This window comes from Oryx dammah, unplaced genomic scaffold, assembly GCF_014754425.2.
Source record: "Oryx dammah isolate SB20612 unplaced genomic scaffold, SCBI_Odam_1.1 HiC_scaffold_3, whole genome shotgun sequence".
In the NCBI taxonomy this organism is placed as follows: domain Eukaryota; kingdom Metazoa; phylum Chordata; class Mammalia; order Artiodactyla; family Bovidae; genus Oryx; species Oryx dammah.
The window spans coordinates 24,779,740-24,793,878 of record NW_024070187.1 but is presented as its reverse complement, the minus strand read 5'-3'; positions in this window follow the sequence as shown (position 1 = coordinate 24,793,878).

The following is a 14,139-nucleotide window of genomic DNA, read 5'->3' as shown; positions in this document are numbered from 1 at the left end:
TAGTAAAGTAATGCTCAAAATTCTCCAACCAGGCTTCAGCAATACGTGAACTGTGAACTCCCTGATGTTCAAGCTGGTTTTAGAAAAGGCAGAGGAACCAGAGATCAAATTGCCAACATCCGCTGGATCCTCGAAAAAAGCAAGAGAGTTCCAGAAAAACATCTACTTCTGCTTTATTTTTGTGTATAGTGGGACATAAATGTTGAGGTTCATTTGTTTTCATAAGGATAGCTACTTATTCCCTCACCATTTCTTGAAAATCTCTCCTTTTATCTGTCACATTACTTTGGCACATTTGCTTAAACACATGCACACACACACACGGGTCTATTATTTTTGGATTCTGGAATCTTTAATATGTTCCATGGCTATTTGTTTATTGGTGTGCTAATGCTGCACTATTTTGATTGCCATAGCCTTATGATAATTCATAAGTCATCCAACTAAGTTCTTATTTTTCAAAACTGTTCTGGAGACTCTATGTCCTTTGAAATTTCATCAAAGTTTTAGAACTAGCTTGTTGTATTCTACAAAAAAAGCTCACTGTGAGTTTGGTTGGAATTGTATTAACTCCATAAATCAATTTGGGGTCAAATTATATCATAACAAACTTGAGTCATCTAATTTATAAACATGGTATTATCTATCCTTTTAATATCATCAATAGTATCTGACAGCACTGTTCAGCATATTTGAGGTTGTAATTCTTATATATATGTTTTGGTCATTTTATCTCTGAGTATTTCATATATTGAATGATATGTAAATGAAATTTATTTTCCAACATTTCATTGTTACCATATTAAAATATAATTGATTTTTGTATATTGACATACTTATTCCAACCTTGCTAAATTCAGTTCCTAAGTCTAGAAGCTTTTTGTGCATTCCTTTAAGGTGTTTTCTGTATACAATCATGATATGTGTTAATATAAGCAGTTTTACTTCATCCTTTCTAATATTGAGGTTTTTTTGGTTTTTTGGCCTTAAGAAACTTGTTTAGACCTTCAGTACAATGTTGAAATGGTGAGAATGGAATTCTTTGCCTTGGTTCCAAACATAGGCATACAGTCTTAAACTAAGTATGCTACTAGCTTTAGATTTTTTCATAGTTCACAGAGATTTTTCTTATCATGCATGGATGTTAGATATTGTCAAAGGTTTTTCTTGCATCTGTTGAGATAATCATATGAGTTTTCTCCTTTACCCTGTTATGAATTATACCTACTCTGTGGTTAATTACATCAATATTTGCATGTTTTTTTAAAATTAATTATTTTATTTCTTTTTGGTTGTGCTAGGTCTTTGTTGCTGCATGTTGGCTTTTTCTAGCGATGAGTGGGGGCTACTTTTCATTGCAGCACTTAAGCTTCTCATTGTGATGCCTTTTCTTATCATGGAGCACAAACTCTAGGCATGTGGGCTCAGTAGTCATGGCTCTTGGGCTTTAAAGCACAGGATTTAGTTGCTATGCAGCATGTGGAAACCTCCCAGAGCAGGGATCAAGCCAGTGTCCCCTGCACTGCAAGGAAGATTCTTCTCCAATGCACCACCAAGGAAGTTCAACATTTGTATACTAAAGCATCTTTTTCTTCCTAGGATAAATCCCACTTGATTATGACATTATCATTTTTACATATTATTGATCTGCTATTATTTTGTTAAGGATTTTTGTGTCTGTGTTTATGAACTCTAGGTTTGCTGTAAAATGTTTTTCTGGCTTAGATATCAGAGTAATAGTGACAATAAAATGGGTCCCCTCTTCCTCTATTTTCTAAAGTTATGGAGTAAATTGTTATTCTTCTTAAATATCTCTAGTTAGAAGTGGAGTTTACTTTGTGGGAAGAGTTCTAGTTAAGAATCCAATTTGAAAGATAGATAGGAAAGAGGTGTAGGATTAAGCAAAGTGCCTGAGCCCTTAATCATAATGTGAGTTTGTGAAACTTCCAAAAGTAATAGGTACTTGAAAAGAATAGAACATGAAAGTAATACTAGAAAGTAGAATTAAGCAAAAGATTATAGTGCTTTCTGTCTCTATCATGAACAAACTTTTGAACTTGTTCCCACATGTTTATCTGTAATCTCAGAACTGCATAATTAGTGACTCTGAATTTAATATCAACATTATATAATATTCCATAAGGAATATGGTGAATTTAAAGTTCTGTGCTTCTTGATAATTTGAGCACCTCCACTCTATAAGGTCTTTCTGACTCTAAAACCTTGTAGGAAGAAGAAAACTCTTATTTTACTTGAGATTTTGTCACAAACATCCAATGGTTGGATGGGATCCTTTAGTTTAAATTATTTTTATATGATAAAATTGAAGGTCCTACATGAGATTATGCAATTTACTCAGGTCATGTAGAGTTTGTGAAACATCTGGAAGGGGAACTCCATGCATTTCCTATATACCTCACTAATATCGGAGTCTAGGCATTGCATCCCTGGGTTCAGTTACAGGGTTAACATGATGGAAAGTAGCCATGCCTGCTACCCCTCCATACAACCAAGCCAACAAAGACTACAAAAAAAAAAAAAAAAAAAAAAGTCATCCAGAGTAGAAATGCGAAAGGCCAGAGTAGATTTCCTGTCAAGTCAGAGTAGATTTTATATCAAATCAGAGTAGATTTCCTATCAAATCAGAGTAGATTTCCTGTTTGTACTGAGAAGTGTAGACGTTGAGATACACCTCATATTTTAGCCTTTGAACTATATTGTAACTTAACAAAAGAAATAAGAATGTATTTTGTTTTACCTCTCTTCTCTGTGATTTTTTTTCAACTTGAATGGCTGTACAGATGACTGGGAAAAGTGGCCATCCCTGAAGTATGAAGTGTTGACTGTCCATTATAATTATTCTACTGTGCTGGACAGGCCCTACAACATTACTGCCTCCCTTTCTCCACCCAGGCTTTTCCATAAATGCTATGTATGGAATGAAAGCGGTCTGGAAAAGGCACATGGCAACCTTAGGTGCTTAGTGACCTAAGGAAAAGGGTTGCAAATGTGGATAGAGAGTATGGGAAGAGTTCACAGAAAGGTCTAGTTCCATGCATAATATTGTTCAAACAGAAACTGCACTCTGTATGGTAGTTACATTGCTAGTCTACCTAAAATTAACTAGGAGCTAAGCACCTAAATTAGCTTTACCTACAAAATGAGACTAAGGTAAAGGTGGGAGTCCAAGTGGTATCTGAGTGAGTGGGAAACTTATACAATAAGCTATAGGTACAAGTTTAAAGAGACTTAGCACATACGCACAAGTTTAAAATGGCTTCCCAGGTGGCACTAGTGGTAAAGAACCCACCTGCCAATGCAGGAGATGCTGGGGATGCACATTCTATCCTTGGGTTGGGAAGATCCCCTGGAGGAAGGAATGGCAACCCACTTCAGTATTCTTGCCAGGAATCCTCCTACTAACACACATGCACACACACAAGTTTAAAAATCCCCTCAAAATGGAAGCAGTAGAGAGTAGAATGGAGAAGGCAATGGCACCCCACTCCAGTACTCTTGCCTGGAAAATCCCATGGATCGAGGAGCCTGATAGGCTGCAGTCCATGGGGTCGCTAAGAGTGGGACACGACTGAGCGACTTCACTTTCACTTTTCAGTTTCATGCATTGGAGAAGGAAATGGCAACCCACTCCAGTATTCTTGCCTGGAGAATCCCAGGGACGGGGGAGCCTGGTGGGCTGCAGTCTATGGGGTTGCACAGAGTTGGACACGACTGAAGCGACTTAGCAGCAGCAGCAGCAGCAGAGAGTAGAACTGATACTCTTGACAGTAGATCAGTAACCTAAAGAACAAACTTGAGACACTCATCAAGAAACCCTAGAGTGGGTTAAAAGAAACACAAAACTTCTTTAAACAAAATGAGGGTTAAAAACAAAAGAATAAATAATAGGTAATAATGATTTATTCATTCAGTTAATTTTTATTGAGCATGCTCAGTCACTCAGCCGTGTTTGACTCTTTTGTGACCCCATGGACTGTAGCCTGCCAGGCTTCTTTGTCCATGTGTTTTTCCTGGCAAGAGTAATTGCCATTTCCTCTTCCAGGGTATCTTCCCAACCCAGGGATCAAGCCCATGTCTCTTGCTTAGCAGGCAGATTCTTTACCACTGCACCTCCTGGGAATCTCTTTTATTGAGCATCTGTTGTGTTTTAGGCATGTATTTGGCAAATTCAAACAAAGAGAAATCAAGATGGTTTCATAAATATCATATAGAGTTCAAAATGAAGAAGCACGAGACCAGATAAAGAGGATCATCTTGTATTGATAAGAGGAAAGCTGAATTATCAAGAAATATCCTGGCATTAAATAATATTATGTTTTACAAGTTTTATTATAGAGAAAATGATAGAAGCAAACAATAAGAAGTTGGAAGTGCTAATCTGCTGTAAGAAAGAGGAACGCATACAGATTGAAACACTTTATCCATGAGACTTCTTGGGCTCCAAATTACAAAATACAAATGAACAATGACTTTAACTCCTGCTAATTAATGTGAGGTCTACAGACCAACAGCATGGGCATCACCAGGGAATTTGTTAGAGATAAAGAATCTCAAGACCCACCCCATACCTACTGAATCAGAATCTACATTTTAACAAGGTCCCCACGTGATTCAAACACATGTTACTCATTAATATTCACACATATACTTGATATGTAAAGATTTGGAGTAATAAAATAATTTTTATTTGTGCACATAATAAAGTTACATGTGCTATATACTCTGCTTACAGAATTAGCCTCTTTTTTTGAACATTTATGGAAGACATAAAAAATTCATCACTAGGCTGTAAACAAAATTCCTATTTGCTCCAAAGAGTAGAAATTGTGCAAAACATACAGTCTGAGAACTAGATTAAAATTTAACTATACTGACTTGAACAAAAATCAGTCAGCCAAACAATAACAAAACTCTATAACAACAAACAGAAACTTGTTAGCTATTGTTTCAAAGAAGTAATTAAGATTATCTTCCAATCCAAGAATGCGGTATATTTTCCATCTGTTGAGTTGTCTTCAATTTCTTTCATCAGTATCTTATAGTTTTCAGAGTACAGGCCTTTTGCCCCATTAGGTAGATGTAGTCCTAGGTATTTTATTTTTGATGTAATGGTAAATGGGATTGTTTCCTTAATTTGTCTTTCTGATAGTCCATTGCTAGTGTATAGAAATGCAATAGATTGCTGTATATTAATTTTATATCCTCCAACTTTACTGACTTCGTTGATAAGCTCTAGCAGTTTTCTGGTGGTGTCTTTAGGACTTTCTATGCATGGTGTCTTGTTATCTACACACAGTGACAATTTCACTTCTGCCTTTCCAATTTGGGTTTCTTTTATTTTTTTTCTTCTCTGACTTCTATGGCTAGGATTTCCAAAACTAGGTTGGATAAAGTCATGAGAGTTGGCATCCTTGTCCTATTCTTGATTTTAGAGGAAATGCTTTCAGTTTTTCACCTTTGGTATAATGTTACCTGTGAAACCCACTGTCACATATGACCTTATTACTTTGAGATATGTGAGATATGTTTCCTCTACTGCTACTGCTAATTTGCTTCAGTCGTGTCCAACTCTGTGCGACCCTATGGACAGCAGCCCACCAGGCTCCTCTGTCCATGGGATTCTTTAGGCAAGAATATTGGAGTGGGTTGCCATTTCTATCTAGACCCACTTTATTGAGAGTTTTTCAAAATAATGAATGGATATTAAACTTTATCAAAAGCTTTTTCTCTGTCTATTGAGGTGATGATATAGTTTTATTCTTCAATTTGTTAATGTGGTGTACTGCAATGATTGATTTGTGGATACTGAAAAATCCTTTCATCCCAGATAAATCCCACTTGATCAAGTTATATGATCCTTTTAGTTTGTAGCTGGGTTTGGATTATAGACTTTTTAGAAAGCTAAATACCAAGAAGTGTCAAATAGACAAATATGCTTATGGGGTCGGAGTTCTAGAGAGAGGCCTGGGCTGGAGATGAAGACTTGAGGGCATTAGCATGTAGGATTTGAAACCAGGGAGTGAATGAAAGCACCATCAGGGGAGGGATGATGACAAAAGTATGTTAAGGAACAACATTAAAACAATATTTTAAAATTAAAACAATAGGAAGTCTTTAGGTCAAGTCTTTGGTCCAATATATTAATAAGATTGATATTATAATATATTAATAAAATTGATACCTAAGGAGTAGAAAAATTTTCTAGAAAAGGTATAAAACATCAGGATATGACTGGTTTAAAGATCTGTGACTTTAACTATAGAGGCAATAGTGAAGTCAGTTTGTGTAGCAAAATTGGCAGTTTCCTTCTGTAAGGCAGGAGAATTTAACAGTCACCAAGGATGATACAGGAGCCAAGATGTGATTGAATGTGTAAGTTCTTGCGTCCTAGTGACTCTTTTGTTGGAGAGGGGTCAAAAGCTCTATTAGTTAACAATGAGATTTCTATCTTTTCCTCTCTTGTCCTGTATACATTGCTTGCTTTGCTTGCCTTTCTGGTTTCCTTAAAATCCCTGTTGGTTAACAACTAATGTACTCTTCCAGTGATATTTCTTTTCACCTTCAGTTTGTCACTAATCAACCCATGCCATCTTTAATCTAGGGGTTTGGGGTGAAATTGGAAGGTAGGAAGGGGAAAAGCATGAAAGTAAAGCTGGTAAAGACAAGAACAGGTCCAACTGACTTTGCCAGAGAGCATGTCTGTGTGGGATATAGTGGTCTGTGCAGGAAATGTTTAGGTTGGGAGCCGTGGTTCTCTTTCATTAAAGCTTGTAAAGAATCCTGAGTAGATGGGAAGGATCAAACCTAAAAGGAAGGCATCAACCTTTTCTTTAAAAAATTCAGTTCAGCCAACTCATTGCTCAATGGGAGACAGATGCAAAAATACCATGATGAACTAGATTCCTCAAGGAACTTAAAGGCCAGAAGATTGTGTAGGAAAAGTTTAACAAATCTTGCATTAGAAGTATAAAAAGGAGTTATCAGATAAATCCATCCAGAGTGATTGGGAAAAGTCATGGAGATGACTTTTAACCAGGCCTTATATATTTTGACAAATACACACATGGAGGGAGTAGAATTTGCAAAGGAGGAATGCCTTGAACAGGTTGGGACAATGCTGGGCATGTTTTGATTGGATGTAAAGTGTGTGAATGCATGAAGTTTAGAGAAGGAATATTGAAAAGTGTGCATGTGTCTGTTAGTCACTCAGTCGCGTCCAGTGCTTTGCGACCCCATGGACAGTAGCCTCCAGGCTCCTCTGTCCATGAGATTCTCCAGGCAAGAATACTGGAGTGGGTTGCTGTTTCCTCCTCCAGGGGATCTTCCTGACCCAGGGATCGAACCCAAGTCTTCTGCATTGTAGGCAGATCTATTTCTGTCTGAGCTACCAGGGAAATCCATATTGAAAAGTAATAAAGTCTAATTATGTATTACTTCAAATGCCATATTAGAGTTTGCATTTTCTTTTTCAAAGGAAGGATGTTTGAACATTCTCAGTGTTAAGTAAAAGGATCAAAATTGTGTTTTTAGATAATCTCTTAGCCTTGTATAAGAAGATTTTGGGGTATGTGTGTAGAGGGGAGGAAGGTAAGAGTTTGTCCAGTAGAAATAATCCTTTAGGAGTGTATGTGTGTGTCTGTGTATTAGTTGCTCCATCATGTCTGACTTTCACGATCCCATGGACTATATCCCACCAGGCTCCTCTGTCCGTAGAATTTTCCAGGCAAGAATACTGGAGAGGGTAGCCATTCCCTTCTCCAGGGGATCTTCCTGACCCAGGGATTGAAGCTAGGTTTCCCACATTGCTGGCAGATTCTTTACCAATTGAGCCACCAGGGAAACCCTTTAACTAACTTTTATATTTATACCTTACTTTAAAAAAAAACAGTCATTAAGCTCTCAGCTTTATTACCAAAGACTTCCTTTAGATAGGAAGATGTAGATATTCCAAATTAGAGTAGCAAAATTCAAATGGAAGAGACTGTACTCAAACCCTTAATTATCAGTGCATGGTATTATTGAGGTACAGGTAGCAGCACTTTTCTATTTCTGGTGGAAGCAATGGATGGCCAGGAAAGGGAACTAAAGCTTGCTGAGCATTTTCCATGCATCAATCACTTTTAACAACTATCATCTCACTGAGTCCTCATAACAACATTTTAAGGGAGAAATATCAATCACCTCAGATATGCAGATGACACCACCCTTATGGCAGAAAGTGAAGAGGAGCTAAAAAGCCTCTTGATGAAAGTGAAAGAGGAGAGTGAAAAAGTTGGCTTAAAGCTCAACATTCAGAAAACGAAGATCATGGCATCCGGTCCCATCACTTCATGGGAAATAGATGGGGAAACAGTGGAAACAGTGTCAGACTTTATTTTTTGGGGCTCCAAAATCACTGCAGATGGTGACTGCACCCATGAAATTAAAAGACGCTTACTCCTTGGAAGAAAAGTTATGACCAACCTAGATAGCATATTCAAAGCAGAGACATTACTTTGCCGACTAAGGTCCGTCTAGTCAAGGCTATGGTTTTTCCAGTGGTCATGTATGGATGTGAGAGTTGGACTGTGAAGAAGGCTGAGCGCCAAAGAATTGATGCTTTTGAACTGTGGTGTTGGAGAAGACTCTTGAGAGTCCCTTGGACTGCAAGGAGATCCAACCAGTCCATTCTGAAGGAGATCAGCCCTGGGATTTCTTTGGAAGGAATGACGCTGAAGCTGAAACTCCAGTACTTTGGCCACCTCATGTGACGAGTTGACTCATTGGAAAAGACTCTGATGCTGGGAGGGATTGGGGGCAGGAGGAGAAAGGGACCACCAAGGATGAGATGGCTGGATGGCATCACAGACTCGATGGACATGAGTCTGAGTGAACTCCGGGAGATGGTGATGGACAGGGAGGCCTGGTGTGCTGTGATTCATGGGGTCGCAAAGAGTTGGACATGACTGAGCGACTGAACTGACTGATGACTTTCTCCATTCTACAGTTAAATTGGGGTTCAGATAGATGAAGTAATTTTCCAGAAATCACATAGCTGGAAAAGAAGCAAAGCTGAGAGTCAAACCTAAATCTGCCTGCCTGAATTATTGTTACCATCATGCTAAAAATAGTAATGTTTTCTTCGAAAGGAATTTTAAGAAATTTAAACAACAGATTGAGGAGATGGAGAAAAAGAACAAGGAGATCCAAGTATAGTTAATTCCAGGTTTACAATAATTTCCTGTGGATGTTAGTTTACAGGTGATGCAATTTTTCTCTTTAATAATCAAATACAGGATTAGCTTTCTCACCATAGGCAGTATTGATGAAACAGACTATTGTAGTATAAACCATTTCTTGTGAAAGAGCTGTGGAACCAGCCAAATGTTTGTCTAAGCAAATAGTTTACTGCTCATCTTAGCTTGGGCTACCCTAATAAAATACAACAGATGCGGTAGCCTAAATAACGGACATTTCCCACAGTGCTGGAGGCTGGCAAGTTTAAGATCAAGGTGCCTACTGATTGATTCTAGCAGTGAGAGCCCTTTTCCTGACTGGCTGCTATTGCTGTTTAGTTGCTAAGTCGTTTCCAACTCTTTGCAACCGCATGGACTATAGCCAAGCACATTCCTCTGACCATGGGTTTTCCCAGGCAAGAACACTGCAGCAGGTTGCCATTTCCTTCTTCCTGACGCAGGAATCAAAGCCAAGTCTCCTGCTTGGTAGGCAAATTCTTTACCACTGGGCCACCTAGGATGTCCATTCTCCTGGCTTAGCTGGCCACTTTCTCTCTATGACTTCACAAGGCGGTGAGAAACAGTGAACTTTCCAGGGTTTCCTTTTATAAGAACACTAATCCTATCATTTAGGGCCCCATCTCTGTGAATTCATTTGTTATTACTTCCTTACTCCAAATACAATCACACTGGAGGTTAGAAATCAAAATGAATTCAGTTCAGTTCAGTTCAGTCACTCAGTCGTGTGACTCTTTGTGATCCCTTGAATCACAGCACACCAGGCTTCCCTGTCCATCACCAACTCCCGGAGTTCACTCAGACTCATGTCCATCGAGTTGGTGATGCCATCCAGCCATCTCAAAATGAACTGGGGGCACACAATTCAATCCATAGCAATAACTATAACAATATTCAAAAAAGTATTACCTATTAAGTTTCAGTTCAGTTCAGTCACTCAGTAGTGTCTGACTCTTTGTGACCTCATGGACTGCAGCATACCAGGCTTCTCTGTCCCTCATCAAATCCCACGCCTTGCTCAAACTCATGTCCATTGAGATGGTGATGCCATCCAACCATCTCATCCTCTGTCTTCCACTTCTCCTGCCTTCAATCTTTCCCAGCATCAGGGTCTTTTCAAATGAGTCAGCTCTTCAGGTCCGGTGGCCAAAGTATTGGAGCTTCAGCTTCAGCATCAGTCCTTCCAATGAATATTCAGGATTGATCTCCTTTAGGATTGACTGGTTTGATCTCCTTGCAGTCCAAGGGACTCTCAAGAGTCTTCTCCAACACCACAGTTCAAACGCATCAATTCTTCAATGATCAGCTTTCTTCAAAGTCTAACTCTCACATCCATACATGACCACTGAAAAAACCATAGACTTCACTAGACTGACCTTTGTTGGCAAAGTAATGTCTCTGCTTTTTAATATGCTGTCTAGGTTGGTCATAACTTTCCTTCCAAGGAGTAAGTGTCTTTTAATTTCATGGCTGCAATCACCATCTGCAGTGATTTTGGAGCCCCCAAAAATAAAGTCTGACACTGTTTCCATTGTTTCCCCATTTATTTTCCATGAATTGATGGGACGGGATGCCATGATCTTAGTTTTCTGAATGCTGAGTTTTAAGCCAGATTTTTCACTCTCCTCTTTCACTTTCATCAAGAGGCTCTTTAGTTCTTCTTCACTTTCTGCCATAAGGGTGGTGTCATCTGCATATCTGAGGTTATTGATATTTCTCCCAGCAATCTTGATTCCAGCTTCTGCTTTATCCAGCCCAGCATTTCACATGATGTACTGTGCATAGAAGTTAAATAATCAGGGTGACAATATATAGCTTTGACATAATCCTTTCCCAATTTGGAATCAGTCCATTGTTCCATGTCTGGTTATAACTGTTGCTTCTTGACCTGCATACAGATTTCTCAGGAGGCAGGTCAGGTGGTCTGGTATTCCCATCTCTTGAAGAATTTTCCACAGTTTGTTGTGATCCACACAGTCAGAGGCTTTAACGTAGTCAATGAAGCAGAAGTAGATGTTTTTCTGGAACTCTCTTGCTTTTTCTATGATCCAACAGATCCAACAGATCACAGAAAAAATGGATTTTGTTTGTCACTTGTATATAGAAATATAATTTTTTAATGGTTCTGTATCAGTGATATATCTAAATTCATTTATTAGTTTTAATAATTGGAAGATTCTTCTAGATTTTCTAGATATATGTCATCTGGGAGTAAAAGCTTTATTTCTTCCTTTCCAATACTGAAACATTTTATTTCTTCTTTCTCTCTCCTTGCATTAGCCAGGGCTTTCAGTAAATGTTGAAGAAGAATTGTGTTTTTATTACTATTCTTGCCTTATTGTCAATCTCAGTAATTAAGTATGACATTCACTGAAGGCTGATGTATAGATATGCTTCATCAGAATAAGGAAGTTCCTTTTAATTCATATTTTGCTAAGAGTTTTTATCATATTGCAATTTGAGTTTTATCATATGCTTTTTTGCATTTATCAAGATCTGCTAATGTACTAAAACACATTGATTTTCAAATGCTAAACCAATTTTGCCTTCCTGAATAAATCTACTTAGCCTTGATATATTATCTGTCCTACAGTATGCTCAATTTACTTTGTTTAAAATATTTGCATATATTTTTGTGAGCAAGATTGGTTTGTAATTTTCCTTTTTTTCCCCTGTGATATGCTTATCAGATTTTGGTATTATAGTTTTGCTGGCTTCATAACATGAGTTGGAAAATGTTCCCTTCTTTTCTGCTCTCTGGTGGAGACATCACTCATCATCAGAAAATTGTAAATCAAATCCATGAAGAGATAGCAATTCATGTCCATTAGTATGACTCCACTTAAACAGAACAGTTGTTTGTAGGAATATGGAGAAGTCGGAGAGCTTGTGCACTATTAGTGGAATTGTAATATGCTGTAGTGGAAATTCCTAATAGTGTGCTTTCACAACCTTGAGAAGCTCCACAGAAAAACAGCATATATTAAGAAACTATGTTAATGATTATCTTTCATGTGTTTCTCAAGAATAATCACCTTGTTACAAACCCCAAGGCCAGACCCAGAAGGGAGTAGGACTGAAATCAGGAAAGTATGGACCTTGGAACACTGGGCTGGCTTCAGGCATGAATGCTGCCTAGGCACTTGCTGATTGTTCCCGGGACTAGCCCAGAAGGGAACGACCAGGGGTAAGAACAAGGAGTTCAGGACTACGTCACTGTAGTCCCTGACATTTAGTAGTACGTGATTAACACAACAGGTGTGTTGAGAAAGATAAGGCCAAAGAAACTCTTGTAGTCTGCAATTAGGAATAAAAGCTGGACTCACAGTGGATTTTGCACTGAAGGAAAGTTCAGTCAGTCAGTCAGTTCAGTCGCACAGTCGTGTCCAACTCTTTGCAACCTCATGAATCGCAGCATGCCAGGCCTCCCTGTCCTTCACCATCTCCCGGAATTTACACAAATTCACGTCCGTCAAGTCAGTGATGCCATCCAGCCATCTCATCCTCTGTCGTCCCCTTCTCCTCCTTCCCCCAATCCCTCCCAGCATCAGAGTCTTTTCCAATGAGTCAACTCTTTGCATGAGGTGGCCAAAGTATTGGAGTTTCAGCTTCAATATCAGCCCTTCCAAAGAACACCCAGGGCTTATCTCCTTTAGGATGGACTGGTTGGATCTCCTTGCAGTCCAAGGGACTCTCAAGAGTCTTCTCCAATACCACAGTTCAAAAGCATCAATTCTTCAGTGCTCAGCTTTCTTCACAGTCCAACTCACATCCATACATGACCACTGGAAAAACCATAGCCTTGACTAGACGGACCTTTGTTGGCAAAGTAACGTCTCTACTTTTCAATATGCTATCTAGGTTGGTCATAATTTTCCTTCCAAAGAGTAAGCGTCTTTTAATTTCATGGCTGCAGTCACCATCTGCAGTGATTTTGGAGCCCCCCAAAATAAAGTCTGACACTGTTTCCACTGTTTCCCTATCTATTTGCCATGAAGTGATGGGACCAGATGCCGTGATCTTCATTTACTGAATGTTGAGCTTTAAGCCAACTTTTTCTCTCTCTTTCACTCTCATCAAGAGGCTTTTTAGTTCCTCTTCACTTTCTGCCATAAGGGTGGTGTCATCTGCATATCTGAGGTGATTGATATTTCTCCCGGCAATCTTGATACCAGCTTGTGCTTCTTCTAGCCCAGCATTTCTCAGGATGTACTCTACATAGAAGTTAAATAAACAGGGTGACAATACACAGCCTTGACGTACTCCTTTTCCTATTTGGAACCAGTCTGTTGTTCCATGTCCAGTTCTAACTGTTGCTTCCTGACCTGCATACAGATTTCTCAGGAGGCAGGTCAGGTGGTCTGGTATTCCCATCTCTTGAAGAATTTCCCACAGTTTATTGTGATGCACACAGTCAAAGGCTTTGGCATAGGCAATAAAGCAGAAATAGATGTTTTTCTGGAACTCTCTTGCTTTTTCCATGATCCAGCAGATGTTGGCAATTTGATCTCTGGTTCCTCTGCCTTTTCTAAAACCAGCTTGAACATCAGGGAGTTCACAGTTCACATATTGCTGAAGCCTGGCTTGGAGAATTTTGAGCATTACTTTACTAGCATGTGAGATGAGTGCAATTGTGCGGTAGTTTGAGCATTCTTTGGCATTGCCTTTCTTTGGGATTGGAATGAAAACAGACCTTTTGCAGTCCTGTGGCCACTGCTGAGTTTTCCAAATTTGCTGGCATATTGAGTGCAGCACTTTCATAGCATCATCTTTCAGGATTTGAAAGAGCTCTACTGGAATTCCATCACCTCCACTAGCTTTGCTCGTAGTGATGCTTTCTAAGGCCACTTGACTTCACATTCCAGGATGTCTGGCTCTAGGTGAG